This window comes from Pseudophryne corroboree, unplaced genomic scaffold (assembly GCF_028390025.1).
Source record: "Pseudophryne corroboree isolate aPseCor3 unplaced genomic scaffold, aPseCor3.hap2 scaffold_1024, whole genome shotgun sequence".
In the NCBI taxonomy this organism is placed as follows: Eukaryota; Metazoa; Chordata; class Amphibia; order Anura; family Myobatrachidae; genus Pseudophryne; species Pseudophryne corroboree.
In genome coordinates this window covers 118,337-135,830 of record NW_026967651.1, presented here as the reverse complement: position 1 = coordinate 135,830, position 17,494 = coordinate 118,337, and positions in this window count along the sequence as shown.

The following is a 17,494-nucleotide window of genomic DNA, read 5'->3' as shown; positions in this document are numbered from 1 at the left end:
TTGTTTTTGTCAATTACCATTTTAATAATAGGGTAAAGAAAATGAAGTGGATTTTTGAAAGAAAACAATACTGTCAATATACTATTAAAACAAATTAAAATGGTAAAAGTTATTGTACTTTAAGTAAAAATAAAAGAGCCAAAATATCAATCCCAGTTTTGGATTACTTTAATTAACAAAAAAAAATGCATATAGCAGAGGATAGTTTCAATCTGCCTACCTCTGGGTTATGGGCCCAGCATGCTTCCATTGCAGTACTCTGCTGCACATGTAAGTGCAAGAGATCCTGAAGCACTCACTCATCATGGGAAAGTACCAATGTGTTTCTTCGTTGGTTGATGGAAGAAACATCTTACAAAAACTCTCCAGATTATTGACTTTTTAAAGTTTTTCTAGGAAACGTTTTAGATGAATGCTTATTAGCCTTTTTCAGTATGAACTTTTGCAAAGTGTCTCTGTGGCGCAATCAGTTAGTATGTATGGCTATTAACCAAAAGGTTGGTGGTTCAATCCCACCCAGGGACGTAATTAACCTTGTGATCAGATTTTGGTGATATTTAAGTAGACAAGTCAAAATTTCAAACCTCCTCTTATGGTGTAGGGTACATGGCCTTCTCTGATGTAATCAGAGTTAGATTTGATTCAGTGATTTTATAAAAAACAGCTAGGAAGCACAATTTAGCAGTGGGTTGCAGAGAAAAAGAAATATGCTGGCAAAAAAATCAAATTGCGTGATTAAACAGCTCTTCATTTTCTGGCTTTATTTTTATGCTAACAAATTTGTTCTCTGAAAAGTGTCCACAAAGCCAAGTCTCTGATTAACACCTTTGTAGGGATGGTTTTTCACCTATTACTAAATTAAACTTGCTTCATTGGAAAGGCAGCAAGATGCATCCTCATTTCAATGTCTACTGAAATAATACAGGTTGACACCAGGAAACATTAACGCCACTGCATCCTTGCTGCTTTCTCATGTGGAAGTCTGTTTAATGTGAAAACAAGGTGATATCTAATTAGCACACAGGTAAGAAATTACGAAAATCTTTATTTAAGGGTGAAGATGTTTCTCACAAAATTGTTGCCCCAATGCATCATTGAAATTCAAGCTGGAAAGATGATTTTAATATATCACTTGTACATTTTGTATTGCACTTCTGGTGACAATGTAGTTTTTTTTGTCAATTACCATTTTAATAATAGGGTAAAGAAAATTAAGTGGATTTTTGAAAGAAAACTATACTGTCAATATACTATTAAAACAAATTAAAATGGTAAAAGTTATTGTACTTTAAGTAAAAATAAAAGAGCAAAAATATCAATCCCAGTTTTGATTACTTAAATTAACAAAAAAAAATGCATATAGCAAAGGATAGTTTCAATCTGCCTACCTCTGGGTTATGGGTCCAGCATGCTTCCATTGCAGTACTCTGCTGCACATGTAAGTGCAAGAGATCCTGAAGCACTCACTCATCATGGGAAAGTACCAATGTGTTTATTCATTGGTTGATGGAAGAAACATCTTACAAAAACTCTCCAGATTATTGATTTTTTAATGTTTTTCTAGGAAACGTTCTAGATGTATGCTTATTAGCCTTTGTCAGTATGTACTTTTTGCAAAGTGTCTCTGTGGCGCAATCGGTTAGTGTGTTTGGCTATTAACCATAAGGTTGGTGGTTCAATCCCACCCAGGGACGTAATTGACCTTGTGATCAGATTTTGGTGATATTTAAGTAGACAAGTCAAAATTTCAAACCCCCTCTTATTGTGTAGGGTACCTGGCCTTCTCTGATGTAATCAGAGTTAGATTTGATTCAGTGATTTTATAAAAAACAGCTAGGAAGCACAATTTAGCAGTGGGTTGCAGAGAAAAAAAATATGCTGGCAGAAAAATCCAATCGAGTGATTAAACAGCTCTTCATTTTCTGGCTTTTTTTTATGCTAACAAATTTGTTCTCTGAAAAGTGTCCACAAAGCCAAGTCTCTGATTAACACCTTTGTAAGGATGGTTTTTCACCTATTACTAAATTAAACTTGCTTCATTGGAAAGGCAGCAAGATGCATCCTCATTTCAATGTCTACTGAAATAATACAAGTTGACACCAGGAAACATTAACGCCACTGCATCCTTGCTGCTTTCTCATGTGGAAGTCTGTTTAATGTGAAAACAAGGTGATATCTAATTAGCACACAGGTAAGGAATTAAGAAAATCTTTATTTAAGGGTGAAGATGTTTCTCACAAAATCGTTGCCCCAATGCATCATTGAAATTCAAGCTGGAAAGATGATTTTAATATATCACTTGTACATTTTGTATTGCTCTTCTGGTGACAATGTAGTTTGTTTTTGTCAATTACCATTTTAATAATAGGGTAAAGAAAATGAAGTGGATTTTTGAAAGAAAACAATACTGTCAATATACTATTAAAACAAATTAAAATGGTAAAAGTTATTGTACTTTAAGTAAAAATAAAAGAGACAAAATATCAATCCCAGTTTTGGATTACTTTAATTAACAAACAAAAAAATGCATATAGCAGAGGATAGTTTCAATCTGCCTACCTCTGGGTTATGGGCCCAGCATGCTTCCATTGCTGTACTCTGCTGCACATGTAAGTGCAAGAGATCCTGAAGCACTCACTCATCATGGGAAAGTACCAATGTGTTTCTTCGTTGGTTGATAGAAGAAACATTTTACAAAAACTCTCCAGATTATTGACTTTTTTAAGTTTTTCTAGGAAACGTTTTAGATGAACGCTTATTAGCCTTTGTCAGTATGAACTTTTGCAAAGTGTCTCTGTGGCGCAATCAGTTAGTATGTACGGCTATTAACCAAAAGGTTGGTGGTTCAATCCCACCCAGGGACCTAATTGACCTTGTTATCAGATTTTGGTGATCTTTAAGTAGACAAGTCAAAATTTCAAACCCCCTGTTATGGTGTAGGGTACTTGGCCTTCTCTGATGTAATTAGAGTTAGATTTGATTCAGTGATTTTATAAAAACAGCTAGGAAGCACAATTTAGCAGTGGGTTGCAGAGAAAAAAAATATGCTGGCAGAAAAATCCAATTGAGTGATTAAACAGCTCTTTATTTTCTGGCTTTATTTTTATGCTAACAAATTTGTTCTCTGAAAAGTGTCCACAAAGCCAAGTCTCTGATTAACACCTTTGTAAGGATGGTTTTTCACCTATTACTAAATTAAACTTGCTTCATTGGAAAGGCAGCAAGATGCATCCTCATTTCAATGTCTACTGAAATAATACAGGTTGACACCAGGAAACATTAACGCCACTGCATCCTTGCTGCTTTCTCATGTGGAAGTCTGTTTAATATGAAAACAAGGTGATATCTAATTAGCACACAGGTAAGGAATTAAGAAAATCTTTATTTAAGGGTGAAGATGTTTCTCACAAAATCGTTGCCCCAATGCATCATTGAAATTCAAGCTGGAAAGATGATTTTAATATATCACTTGTACATTTTGTATTGCTCTTCTGGTGACAATGTAGTTTGTTTTTGTCAATTACCATTTTAATAATAGGGTAAAGAAAATGAAGTGGATTTTTGAAAGAAAACAATACTGTCAATATACTATTAAAACAAATTAAAATGGTAAAAGTTATTGTACTTTAAGTAAAAATAAAAGAGCCAAAATATCAATCCCAGTTTTGGATTACTTTAATTAACAAAAAAAAATGCATATAGCAGAGGATAGTTTCAATCTGCCTACCTCTGGGTTATGGGCCCAGCATGCTTCCATTGCAGTACTCTGCTGCACATGTAAGTGCAAGAGATCCTGAAGCACTCACTCATCATGGGAAAGTACCAATGTGTTTCTTCGTTGGTTGATGGAAGAAACATCTTACAAAAACTCTCCAGATTATTGACTTTTTAAAGTTTTTCTAGGAAACGTTTTAGATGAATGCTTATTAGCCTTTTTCAGTATGAACTTTTGCAAAGTGTCTCTGTGGCGCAATCAGTTAGTATGTATGGCTATTAACCAAAAGGTTGGTGGTTCAATCCCACCCAGGGACGTAATTAACCTTGTGATCAGATTTTGGTGATATTTAAGTAGACAAGTCAAAATTTCAAACCTCCTCTTATGGTGTAGGGTACATGGCCTTCTCTGATGTAATCAGAGTTAGATTTGATTCAGTGATTTTATAAAAAACAGCTAGGAAGCACAATTTAGCAGTGGGTTGCAGAGAAAAAGAAATATGCTGGCAAAAAAATCAAATTGCGTGATTAAACAGCTCTTCATTTTCTGGCTTTATTTTTATGCTAACAAATTTGTTCTCTGAAAAGTGTCCACAAAGCCAAGTCTCTGATTAACACCTTTGTAGGGATGGTTTTTCACCTATTACTAAATTAAACTTGCTTCATTGGAAAGGCAGCAAGATGCATCCTCATTTCAATGTCTACTGAAATAATACAGGTTGACACCAGGAAACATTAACGCCACTGCATCCTTGCTGCTTTCTCATGTGGAAGTCTGTTTAATGTGAAAACAAGGTGATATCTAATTAGCACACAGGTAAGAAATTACGAAAATCTTTATTTAAGGGTGAAGATGTTTCTCACAAAATTGTTGCCCCAATGCATCATTGAAATTCAAGCTGGAAAGATGATTTTAATATATCACTTGTACATTTTGTATTGCACTTCTGGTGACAATGTAGTTTTTTTTGTCAATTACCATTTTAATAATAGGGTAAAGAAAATTAAGTGGATTTTTGAAAGAAAACTATACTGTCAATATACTATTAAAACAAATTAAAATGGTAAAAGTTATTGTACTTTAAGTAAAAATAAAAGAGCAAAAATATCAATCCCAGTTTTGATTACTTAAATTAACAAAAAAAAATGCATATAGCAAAGGATAGTTTCAATCTGCCTACCTCTGGGTTATGGGTCCAGCATGCTTCCATTGCAGTACTCTGCTGCACATGTAAGTGCAAGAGATCCTGAAGCACTCACTCATCATGGGAAAGTACCAATGTGTTTATTCATTGGTTGATGGAAGAAACATCTTACAAAAACTCTCCAGATTATTGATTTTTTAATGTTTTTCTAGGAAACGTTCTAGATGTATGCTTATTAGCCTTTGTCAGTATGTACTTTTTGCAAAGTGTCTCTGTGGCGCAATCGGTTAGTGTGTTTGGCTATTAACCATAAGGTTGGTGGTTCAATCCCACCCAGGGACGTAATTGACCTTGTGATCAGATTTTGGTGATATTTAAGTAGACAAGTCAAAATTTCAAACCCCCTCTTATTGTGTAGGGTACCTGGCCTTCTCTGATGTAATCAGAGTTAGATTTGATTCAGTGATTTTATAAAAAACAGCTAGGAAGCACAATTTAGCAGTGGGTTGCAGAGAAAAAAAATATGCTGGCAGAAAAATCCAATCGAGTGATTAAACAGCTCTTCATTTTCTGGCTTTTTTTTTATGCTAACAAATTTGTTCTCTGAAAAGTGTCCACAAAGCCAAGTCTCTGATTAACACCTTTGTAAGGATGGTTTTTCACCTATTACTAAATTAAACTTGCTTCATTGGAAAGGCAGCAAGATGCATCCTCATTTCAATGTCTACTGAAATAATACAAGTTGACACCAGGAAACATTAACGCCACTGCATCCTTGCTGCTTTCTCATGTGGAAGTCTGTTTAATGTGAAAACAAGGTGATATCTAATTAGCACACAGGTAAGGAATTAAGAAAATCTTTATTTAAGGGTGAAGATGTTTCTCACAAAATCGTTGCCCCAATGCATCATTGAAATTCAAGCTGGAAAGATGATTTTAATATATCACTTGTACATTTTGTATTGCTCTTCTGGTGACAATGTAGTTTGTTTTTGTCAATTACCATTTTAATAATAGGGTAAAGAAAATGAAGTGGATTTTTGAAAGAAAACAATACTGTCAATATACTATTAAAACAAATTAAAATGGTAAAAGTTATTGTACTTTAAGTAAAAATAAAAGAGACAAAATATCAATCCCAGTTTTGGATTACTTTAATTAACAAACAAAAAAATGCATATAGCAGAGGATAGTTTCAATCTGCCTACCTCTGGGTTATGGGCCCAGCATGCTTCCATTGCTGTACTCTGCTGCACATGTAAGTGCAAGAGATCCTGAAGCACTCACTCATCATGGGAAAGTACCAATGTGTTTCTTCGTTGGTTGATAGAAGAAACATTTTACAAAAACTCTCCAGATTATTGACTTTTTTAAGTTTTTCTAGGAAACGTTTTAGATGAACGCTTATTAGCCTTTGTCAGTATGAACTTTTGCAAAGTGTCTCTGTGGCGCAATCAGTTAGTATGTACGGCTATTAACCAAAAGGTTGGTGGTTCAATCCCACCCAGGGACATAATTGACCTTGTTATCAGATTTTGGTGATCTTTAAGTAGACAAGTCAAATTTCATACCCCCTGTTATGGTGTAGGGTACTTGGCCTTCTCTGATGTAATTAGAGTTAGATTTGATTCAGTGATTTTATAAAAACAGCTAGGAAGCACAATTTAGCAGTGGGTTGCAGAGAAAAAAAATATGCTGGCAGAAAAATCCAATTGAGTGATTAAACAGCTCTTTATTTTCTGGCTTTATTTTTATGCTAACAAATTTGTTCTCTGAAAAGTGTCCACAAAGCCAAGTCTCTGATTAACACCTTTGTAAGGATGGTTTTTCACCTATTACTAAATTAAACTTGCTTCATTGGAAAGGCAGCAAGATGCATCCTCATTTCAATGTCTACTGAAATAATACAGGTTGACACCAGGAAACATTAACGCCACTGCATCCTTGCTGCTTTCTCATGTGGAAGTCTGTTTAATATGAAAACAAGGTGATATCTAATTAGCACACAGGTAAGGAATTAAGAAAATCTTTATTTAAGGGTGAAGATGTTTCTCACAAAATCGTTGCCCCAATGCATCATTGAAATTCAAGCTGGAAAGATGATTTTAATATATCACTTGTACATTTTGTATTGCTCTTCTGGTGACAATGTAGTTTGTTTTTGTCAATTACCATTTTAATAATAGGGTAAAGAAAATGAAGTGGATTTTTGAAAGAAAACAATACTGTCAATATACTATTAAAACAAATTAAAATGGTAAAAGTTATTGTACTTTAAGTAAAAATAAAAGAGCCAAAATATCAATCCCAGTTTTGGATTACTTTAATTAACAAAAAAAAATGCATATAGCAGAGGATAGTTTCAATCTGCCTACCTCTGGGTTATGGGCCCAGCATGCTTCCATTGCAGTACTCTGCTGCACATGTAAGTGCAAGAGATCCTGAAGCACTCACTCATCATGGGAAAGTACCAATGTGTTTCTTCGTTGGTTGATGGAAGAAACATCTTACAAAAACTCTCCAGATTATTGACTTTTTAAAGTTTTTCTAGGAAACGTTTTAGATGAATGCTTATTAGCCTTTTTCAGTATGAACTTTTGCAAAGTGTCTCTGTGGCGCAATCAGTTAGTATGTATGGCTATTAACCAAAAGGTTGGTGGTTCAATCCCACCCAGGGACGTAATTAACCTTGTGATCAGATTTTGGTGATATTTAAGTAGACAAGTCAAAATTTCAAACCTCCTCTTATGGTGTAGGGTACATGGCCTTCTCTGATGTAATCAGAGTTAGATTTGATTCAGTGATTTTATAAAAAACAGCTAGGAAGCACAATTTAGCAGTGGGTTGCAGAGAAAAAGAAATATGCTGGCAAAAAAATCAAATTGCGTGATTAAACAGCTCTTCATTTTCTGGCTTTATTTTTATGCTAACAAATTTGTTCTCTGAAAAGTGTCCACAAAGCCAAGTCTCTGATTAACACCTTTGTAGGGATGGTTTTTCACCTATTACTAAATTAAACTTGCTTCATTGGAAAGGCAGCAAGATGCATCCTCATTTCAATGTCTACTGAAATAATACAGGTTGACACCAGGAAACATTAACGCCACTGCATCCTTGCTGCTTTCTCATGTGGAAGTCTGTTTAATGTGAAAACAAGGTGATATCTAATTAGCACACAGGTAAGAAATTACGAAAATCTTTATTTAAGGGTGAAGATGTTTCTCACAAAATTGTTGCCCCAATGCATCATTGAAATTCAAGCTGGAAAGATGATTTTAATATATCACTTGTACATTTTGTATTGCACTTCTGGTGACAATGTAGTTTTTTTTGTCAATTACCATTTTAATAATAGGGTAAAGAAAATTAAGTGGATTTTTGAAAGAAAACTATACTGTCAATATACTATTAAAACAAATTAAAATGGTAAAAGTTATTGTACTTTAAGTAAAAATAAAAGAGCAAAAATATCAATCCCAGTTTTGATTACTTAAATTAACAAAAAAAAATGCATATAGCAAAGGATAGTTTCAATCTGCCTACCTCTGGGTTATGGGTCCAGCATGCTTCCATTGCAGTACTCTGCTGCACATGTAAGTGCAAGAGATCCTGAAGCACTCACTCATCATGGGAAAGTACCAATGTATTTATTCATTGGTTGATGGAAGAAACATCTTACAAAAACTCTCCAGATTATTGATTTTTTAATGTTTTTCTAGGAAACGTTCTAGATGTATGCTTATTAGCCTTTGTCAGTATGTACTTTTTGCAAAGTGTCTCTGTGGCGCAATCGGTTAGTGTGTTTGGCTATTAACCATAAGGTTGGTGGTTCAATCCCACCCAGGGACGTAATTGACCTTGTGATCAGATTTTGGTGATATTTAAGTAGACAAGTCAAAATTTCAAACCCCCTCTTATTGTGTAGGGTACCTGGCCTTCTCTGATGTAATCAGAGTTAGATTTGATTCAGTGATTTTATAAAAAACAGCTAGGAAGCACAATTTAGCAGTGGGTTGCAGAGAAAAAAAATATGCTGGCAGAAAAATCCAATCGAGTGATTAAACAGCTCTTCATTTTCTGGCTTTTTTTTATGCTAACAAATTTGTTCTCTGAAAAGTGTCCACAAAGCCAAGTCTCTGATTAACACCTTTGTAAGGATGGTTTTTCACCTATTACTAAATTAAACTTGCTTCATTGGAAAGGCAGCAAGATGCATCCTCATTTCAATGTCTACTGAAATAATACAAGTTGACACCAGGAAACATTAACGCCACTGCATCCTTGCTGCTTTCTCATGTGGAAGTCTGTTTAATGTGAAAACAAGGTGATATCTAATTAGCACACAGGTAAGGAATTAAGAAAATCTTTATTTAAGGGTGAAGATGTTTCTCACAAAATCGTTGCCCCAATGCATCATTGAAATTCAAGCTGGAAAGATGATTTTAATATATCACTTGTACATTTTGTATTGCTCTTCTGGTGACAATGTAGTTTGTTTTTGTCAATTACCATTTTAATAATAGGGTAAAGAAAATGAAGTGGATTTTTGAAAGAAAACAATACTGTCAATATACTATTAAAACAAATTAAAATGGTAAAAGTTATTGTACTTTAAGTAAAAATAAAAGAGACAAAATATCAATCCCAGTTTTGGATTACTTTAATTAACAAACAAAAAAATGCATATAGCAGAGGATAGTTTCAATCTGCCTACCTCTGGGTTATGGGCCCAGCATGCTTCCATTGCTGTACTCTGCTGCACATGTAAGTGCAAGAGATCCTGAAGCACTCACTCATCATGGGAAAGTACCAATGTGTTTCTTCGTTGGTTGATAGAAGAAACATTTTACAAAAACTCTCCAGATTATTGACTTTTTTAAGTTTTTCTAGGAAACGTTTTAGATGAACGCTTATTAGCCTTTGTCAGTATGAACTTTTGCAAAGTGTCTCTGTGGCGCAATCAGTTAGTATGTACGGCTATTAACCAAAAGGTTGGTGGTTCAATCCCACCCAGGGACCTAATTGACCTTGTTATCAGATTTTGGTGATCTTTAAGTAGACAAGTCAAAATTTCAAACCCCCTGTTATGGTGTAGGGTACTTGGCCTTCTCTGATGTAATTAGAGTTAGATTTGATTCAGTGATTTTATAAAAACAGCTAGGAAGCACAATTTAGCAGTGGGTTGCAGAGAAAAAAAATATGCTGGCAGAAAAATCCAATTGAGTGATTAAACAGCTCTTTATTTTCTGGCTTTATTTTTATGCTAACAAATTTGTTCTCTGAAAAGTGTCCACAAAGCCAAGTCTCTGATTAACACCTTTGTAAGGATGGTTTTTCACCTATTACTAAATTAAACTTGCTTCATTGGAAAGGCAGCAAGATGCATCCTCATTTCAATGTCTACTGAAATAATACAGGTTGACACCAGGAAACATTAACGCCACTGCATCCTTGCTGCTTTCTCATGTGGAAGTCTGTTTAATATGAAAACAAGGTGATATCTAATTAGCACACAGGTAAGGAATTAAGAAAATCTTTATTTAAGGGTGAAGATGTTTCTCACAAAATCGTTGCCCCAATGCATCATTGAAATTCAAGCTGGAAAGATGATTTTAATATATCACTTGTACATTTTGTATTGCTCTTCTGGTGACAATGTAGTTTGTTTTTGTCAATTACCATTTTAATAATAGGGTAAAGAAAATGAAGTGGATTTTTGAAAGAAAACAATACTGTCAATATACTATTAAAACAAATTAAAATGGTAAAAGTTATTGTACTTTAAGTAAAAATAAAAGAGCCAAAATATCAATCCCAGTTTTGGATTACTTTAATTAACAAAAAAAAATGCATATAGCAGAGGATAGTTTCAATCTGCCTACCTCTGGGTTATGGGCCCAGCATGCTTCCATTGCAGTACTCTGCTGCACATGTAAGTGCAAGAGATCCTGAAGCACTCACTCATCATGGGAAAGTACCAATGTGTTTCTTCGTTGGTTGATGGAAGAAACATCTTACAAAAACTCTCCAGATTATTGACTTTTTAAAGTTTTTCTAGGAAACGTTTTAGATGAATGCTTATTAGCCTTTTTCAGTATGAACTTTTGCAAAGTGTCTCTGTGGCGCAATCAGTTAGTATGTATGGCTATTAACCAAAAGGTTGGTGGTTCAATCCCACCCAGGGACGTAATTAACCTTGTGATCAGATTTTGGTGATATTTAAGTAGACAAGTCAAAATTTCAAACCTCCTCTTATGGTGTAGGGTACATGGCCTTCTCTGATGTAATCAGAGTTAGATTTGATTCAGTGATTTTATAAAAAACAGCTAGGAAGCACAATTTAGCAGTGGGTTGCAGAGAAAAAGAAATATGCTGGCAAAAAAATCAAATTGCGTGATTAAACAGCTCTTCATTTTCTGGCTTTATTTTTATGCTAACAAATTTGTTCTCTGAAAAGTGTCCACAAAGCCAAGTCTCTGATTAACACCTTTGTAGGGATGGTTTTTCACCTATTACTAAATTAAACTTGCTTCATTGGAAAGGCAGCAAGATGCATCCTCATTTCAATGTCTACTGAAATAATACAGGTTGACACCAGGAAACATTAACGCCACTGCATCCTTGCTGCTTTCTCATGTGGAAGTCTGTTTAATGTGAAAACAAGGTGATATCTAATTAGCACACAGGTAAGAAATTACGAAAATCTTTATTTAAGGGTGAAGATGTTTCTCACAAAATTGTTGCCCCAATGCATCATTGAAATTCAAGCTGGAAAGATGATTTTAATATATCACTTGTACATTTTGTATTGCACTTCTGGTGACAATGTAGTTTTTTTTGTCAATTACCATTTTAATAATAGGGTAAAGAAAATTAAGTGGATTTTTGAAAGAAAACTATACTGTCAATATACTATTAAAACAAATTAAAATGGTAAAAGTTATTGTACTTTAAGTAAAAATAAAAGAGCAAAAATATCAATCCCAGTTTTGATTACTTAAATTAACAAAAAAAAATGCATATAGCAAAGGATAGTTTCAATCTGCCTACCTCTGGGTTATGGGTCCAGCATGCTTCCATTGCAGTACTCTGCTGCACATGTAAGTGCAAGAGATCCTGAAGCACTCACTCATCATGGGAAAGTACCAATGTGTTTATTCATTGGTTGATGGAAGAAACATCTTACAAAAACTCTCCAGATTATTGATTTTTTAATGTTTTTCTAGGAAACGTTCTAGATGTATGCTTATTAGCCTTTGTCAGTATGTACTTTTTGCAAAGTGTCTCTGTGGCGCAATCGGTTAGTGTGTTTGGCTATTAACCATAAGGTTGGTGGTTCAATCCCACCCAGGGACGTAATTGACCTTGTGATCAGATTTTGGTGATATTTAAGTAGACAAGTCAAAATTTCAAACCCCCTCTTATTGTGTAGGGTACCTGGCCTTCTCTGATGTAATCAGAGTTAGATTTGATTCAGTGATTTTATAAAAAACAGCTAGGAAGCACAATTTAGCAGTGGGTTGCAGAGAAAAAAAATATGCTGGCAGAAAAATCCAATCGAGTGATTAAACAGCTCTTCATTTTCTGGCTTTTTTTTTATGCTAACAAATTTGTTCTCTGAAAAGTGTCCACAAAGCCAAGTCTCTGATTAACACCTTTGTAAGGATGGTTTTTCACCTATTACTAAATTAAACTTGCTTCATTGGAAAGGCAGCAAGATGCATCCTCATTTCAATGTCTACTGAAATAATACAAGTTGACACCAGGAAACATTAACGCCACTGCATCCTTGCTGCTTTCTCATGTGGAAGTCTGTTTAATGTGAAAACAAGGTGATATCTAATTAGCACACAGGTAAGGAATTAAGAAAATCTTTATTTAAGGGTGAAGATGTTTCTCACAAAATCGTTGCCCCAATGCATCATTGAAATTCAAGCTGGAAAGATGATTTTAATATATCACTTGTACATTTTGTATTGCTCTTCTGGTGACAATGTAGTTTGTTTTTGTCAATTACCATTTTAATAATAGGGTAAAGAAAATGAAGTGGATTTTTGAAAGAAAACAATACTGTCAATATACTATTAAAACAAATTAAAATGGTAAAAGTTATTGTACTTTAAGTAAAAATAAAAGAGACAAAATATCAATCCCAGTTTTGGATTACTTTAATTAACAAACAAAAAAATGCATATAGCAGAGGATAGTTTCAATCTGCCTACCTCTGGGTTATGGGCCCAGCATGCTTCCATTGCTGTACTCTGCTGCACATGTAAGTGCAAGAGATCCTGAAGCACTCACTCATCATGGGAAAGTACCAATGTGTTTCTTCGTTGGTTGATAGAAGAAACATTTTACAAAAACTCTCCAGATTATTGACTTTTTTAAGTTTTTCTAGGAAACGTTTTAGATGAACGCTTATTAGCCTTTGTCAGTATGAACTTTTGCAAAGTGTCTCTGTGGCGCAATCAGTTAGTATGTACGGCTATTAACCAAAAGGTTGGTGGTTCAATCCCACCCAGGGACATAATTGACCTTGTTATCAGATTTTGGTGATCTTTAAGTAGACAAGTCAAATTTCATACCCCCTGTTATGGTGTAGGGTACCTGGCCTTCTCTGATGTAATCAGAGTTAGATTTGATTCAGTGATTTTATAAAAACATCTAGGAAGCACAATTTAGCAGTGGGTTGCAGAGAAAAAGAAATATGCTGGCAAAAAAATCAAATTGCGTGATTAAACAGCTCTTCATTTTCTGGCTTTATTTTTATGCTAACAAATTTGTTCTCTGAAAAGTGTTAACAAAGCCAAGTCTCTGATTAACACCTTTGTAGGGATGGTTTTTCACCTATTACTAAATTAAACTTGCTTCATTGGAAAGGCAGCAAGATGCATCCTCATTTCAATGTCTACTGAAATAATACAGGTTGACACCAGGAAACATTAACGCCACTGCATCCTTGCTGCTTTCTCATGTGGAAGTCTGTTTAATGTGAAAACAAGGTGATATCTAATTAGCACACAGGTAAGGAATTAAGAAAATCTTTATTTAAGGGTGAAGATGTTTCTCACAAAATCGTTGACCCAATGCATCATTGAAATTCAAGCTGGAAAGATGATTTTAATATATCACTTGTACATTTTGCATTGCTCTTCTGGTGACAATGTAGTTTGTTTTTGTCAATTACCATTTTAATAATAGGGTAAAGAAAATGAAGTGGATTTTTGAAAGAAAACAATACTGTCAATATACTATTAAAACAAATTAAAATGGTAAAAGTTATTGTACTTTAAGTAAAAATAAAAGAGACAAAATATCAATCCAAGTTTTGGATTACTTTAATTAACAAAAAAAAATGCATATAGCAGAGGATAGTTTCAATCTGCCTACCTCTGGGTTATGGGCCCAGCATGCTTCCATTTCAGTACTCTGCTGCACATGTAAGTTCAAGAGATCCTGAAGCACTCACTCATCATGGGAAAGTACCAATGTGTTTCTTCGTTGGTTGATGGAAGAAACATCTTACAAAAACTCTCCAGATTATTGACTTTTTAAAGTTTTTCTAGGAAACGTTTTAGATGAATGCTTATTAGCCTTTGTCAGTATGGACTTTTGCAAAGTGTCTCTGTGGCGCAATCAGTTAGTATGTACGGCTATTAACCAAAAGGTTGGTGGTTCAATCCCACCCAGGGACCTAATTGACATTGTTATCAGATTTTGGTGATCTTTAAGTAGACAAGTCAAAATTTCAAACCCCCTGTTATGGTGTAGGGTACCTGGCCTTCTCTGATGTAATCAGAGTTAGATTTGATTCAGTGATTTTATAAAAACAGCTAGGAAGCACAATTTAGCAGTGGGTTGCAGAGAAAAAAAATATGCTGGCAGAAAAATCCAATTGAGTGATTAAACAGCTCTTTATTTTCTGGCTTTTTTTTTATGCTAACAAATTTGTTCTCTGAAAAGTGTCCACAAAGCCAAATCTCTGATTAACACCTTTGTAAGGATGGTTTTTCACCTATTACTAAATTAAACTTGCTTCATTGGAAAGGCAGCAAGATGCATCCTCATTTCAATGTCTACTGAAATAATACAGGTTGACACCAGGAAACATTAACGCCACTGCATCCTTGCTGCTTTCTCATGTGGAAGTCTGTTTAATGTGAAAACAAGGTGATATCTAATTAGCACACAGGTAAGGAATTAAGAAAATCTTTATTTAAGGGTGAAGATGTTTCTCACAAAATCGTTGCCCCAATGCATCATTGAAATTCAAGCTGGAAATATGATTTTAATATATCACTTGTACATTTTGTATTGCTCTTCTGGTGACAATGTAGTTTGTTTTTGTCAATTACCATTTTAATAATAGGGTAAAGAAAATGAAGTGGATTTTTGAAAGAAAACAATACTGTCAATATACTATTAAAACAAATTAAAATTGTAAAAGTTATTGTACTTTAAGTAAAAATAAAAGAGACAAAATATCAATCCCAGTTTTGGATTACTTTAATTAACAAAAAAAAAAATGCATATAGCAGAGGATAGTTTCAATCTGCCTACCTCTGGGTTATGGGCCCAGCATGCTTCCATTGCAGTACTCTGCTGCACATGTAAGTGCAAGAGATCCTGAAGCACTCACTCATCATGGGAAAGTACCAATGTGTTTCTTCGTTGGTTGATGGAAGAAACATCTTACAAAAACTCTCCAGATTATTGACTTGTTAAAGTTTTTCTAGGAAACGTTTTAGATGAATGCTTATTAGCCTTTGTCAGTATGGACTTTTGCAAAGTGTCTCTGTGGCGCAATCGGTTAGTATGTACGGCTATTAACCATAAGGTTGGTGGTTCAATCCCACCCAGGGACCTAATTGACCTTGTTATCAGATTTTGGTGATCTTTAAGTAGACAAGTCAAAATTTCAAACCCCCTGTTATGGTGTAGGGTACCTGGCCTTCTCTGATGTAATCAGAGTTAGATTTGATTCAGTGATTTTATAAAAACAGCTAGGAAGCACAATTTAGCAGTGGGTTGCAGAAAAAAAAAATATGCTGGCAGAAAAATCCAATTGAGTGATTAAACAGCTCTTCATTTTCTGGCTTTATTTTTATGCTAACAAATTTGTTCTCTGAAAAGTGTCCACAAAGCCAAGTCTCTGATTAACACCTTTGTAAGGATGGTTTTTCACCTATTACTAAATTAAACTTGCTTCATTGGAAAGGCAGCAAGATGCATCCTCATTTCAATGTCTACTAAAATAATACAAGTTGACACCAGGAAACATTAACGCCACTGCATCCTTGCTGCTTTCTCATGTGGAAGTCTATTTAATATGAAAACAAGGTGATATCTAATTAGCACACAGGTAAGGAATTAAGAAAATCTTTATTTAAGGGTGAAGATGTTTCTCACAAAATCGTTGCCCCAATGCATCATTGAAATTCAAGCTGGAAATATGATTTTAATATATCACTTGTACATTTTGTATTGCTCTTCTGGTGACAATGTAGTTTGTTTTTGTCAATTACCATTTTAATAATAGGGTAAAGAAAATGAAGTGGATTTTTGAAAGAAAACAATACTGTCAATATACTATTAAAACAAATTAAAATGGTAAAAGTTATTGTACTTTAAGTAAAAATAAAAGAGACAAAATATCAATCCCAGTTTTGGATTACTTTAATTAACAAAAAAAAAATGCATATAGCAGAGGATAGTTTCAATCTGCCTACCTCTGGGTTATGGGCCCAGCATGCTTCCATTGCAGTACTCTGCTGCACATGTAAGTTCAAGAGATCCTGAAGCACTCACTCATCATGGGAAAGTACCAATGTGTTTCTTCGTTGGTTGATGGAAGAAACATCTTACAAAAACTCTCCAGATTATTGACTTTTTAAAGTTTTTCTAGGAAACGTTTTAGTTAAATGCTTATTAGCCTTTGTCAGTATGGACTTTTGTAAAGTGTCTCTGTGGCGCAATCAGTTAGTATGTACGGCTATTAACCAAAGGGTTGGTGGTTCAATCCCACCCAGGGACCTAATTGACCTTGTTATCAGATTTTGGTGATCTTTAAGTAGACAAGTCAAAATTTCAAACCCCCTGTTATGGTGTAGGGTACCTGGCCTTCTCTGATGTAATCAGAGTAAGATTTGATTCAGTGATTTTATAAAAACAGCTAGGAAGCACAATTTAGCAGTGGGTTGCAGAGAAAAAAAATATGCTGGCAGAAAAATCCAATTGAGTGATTAAACAGCTCTTTATTTTCTGGCTTTATTTTTATGCTAACAAATTTGTTCTCTGAAAAGTGTCCACAAAGCCAAGTCTCTGATTAACACCTTTGTAAGGATGGTTTTTCACCTATTACTAAATTAAACTTGCTTCATTGGAAAGGCAGCAAGATGCATCCTCATTTCAATGTCTACTGAAATAATACAAGTTGACACCAGGAAACATTAATGCCACTGCATCCTTGCTGCTTTCTCATGTGGAAGTCTGTTTAATGTGAAAACAAGGTGATATCTAATTAGCACACAGGTAAGGAATTAAGAAAATCTTTATTTAAGGGAGAATATGTTTCTCACAAAATTGTTGACCCAATGCATCATTGAAATTCAAGCTGGAAAGATGATTTTAATATA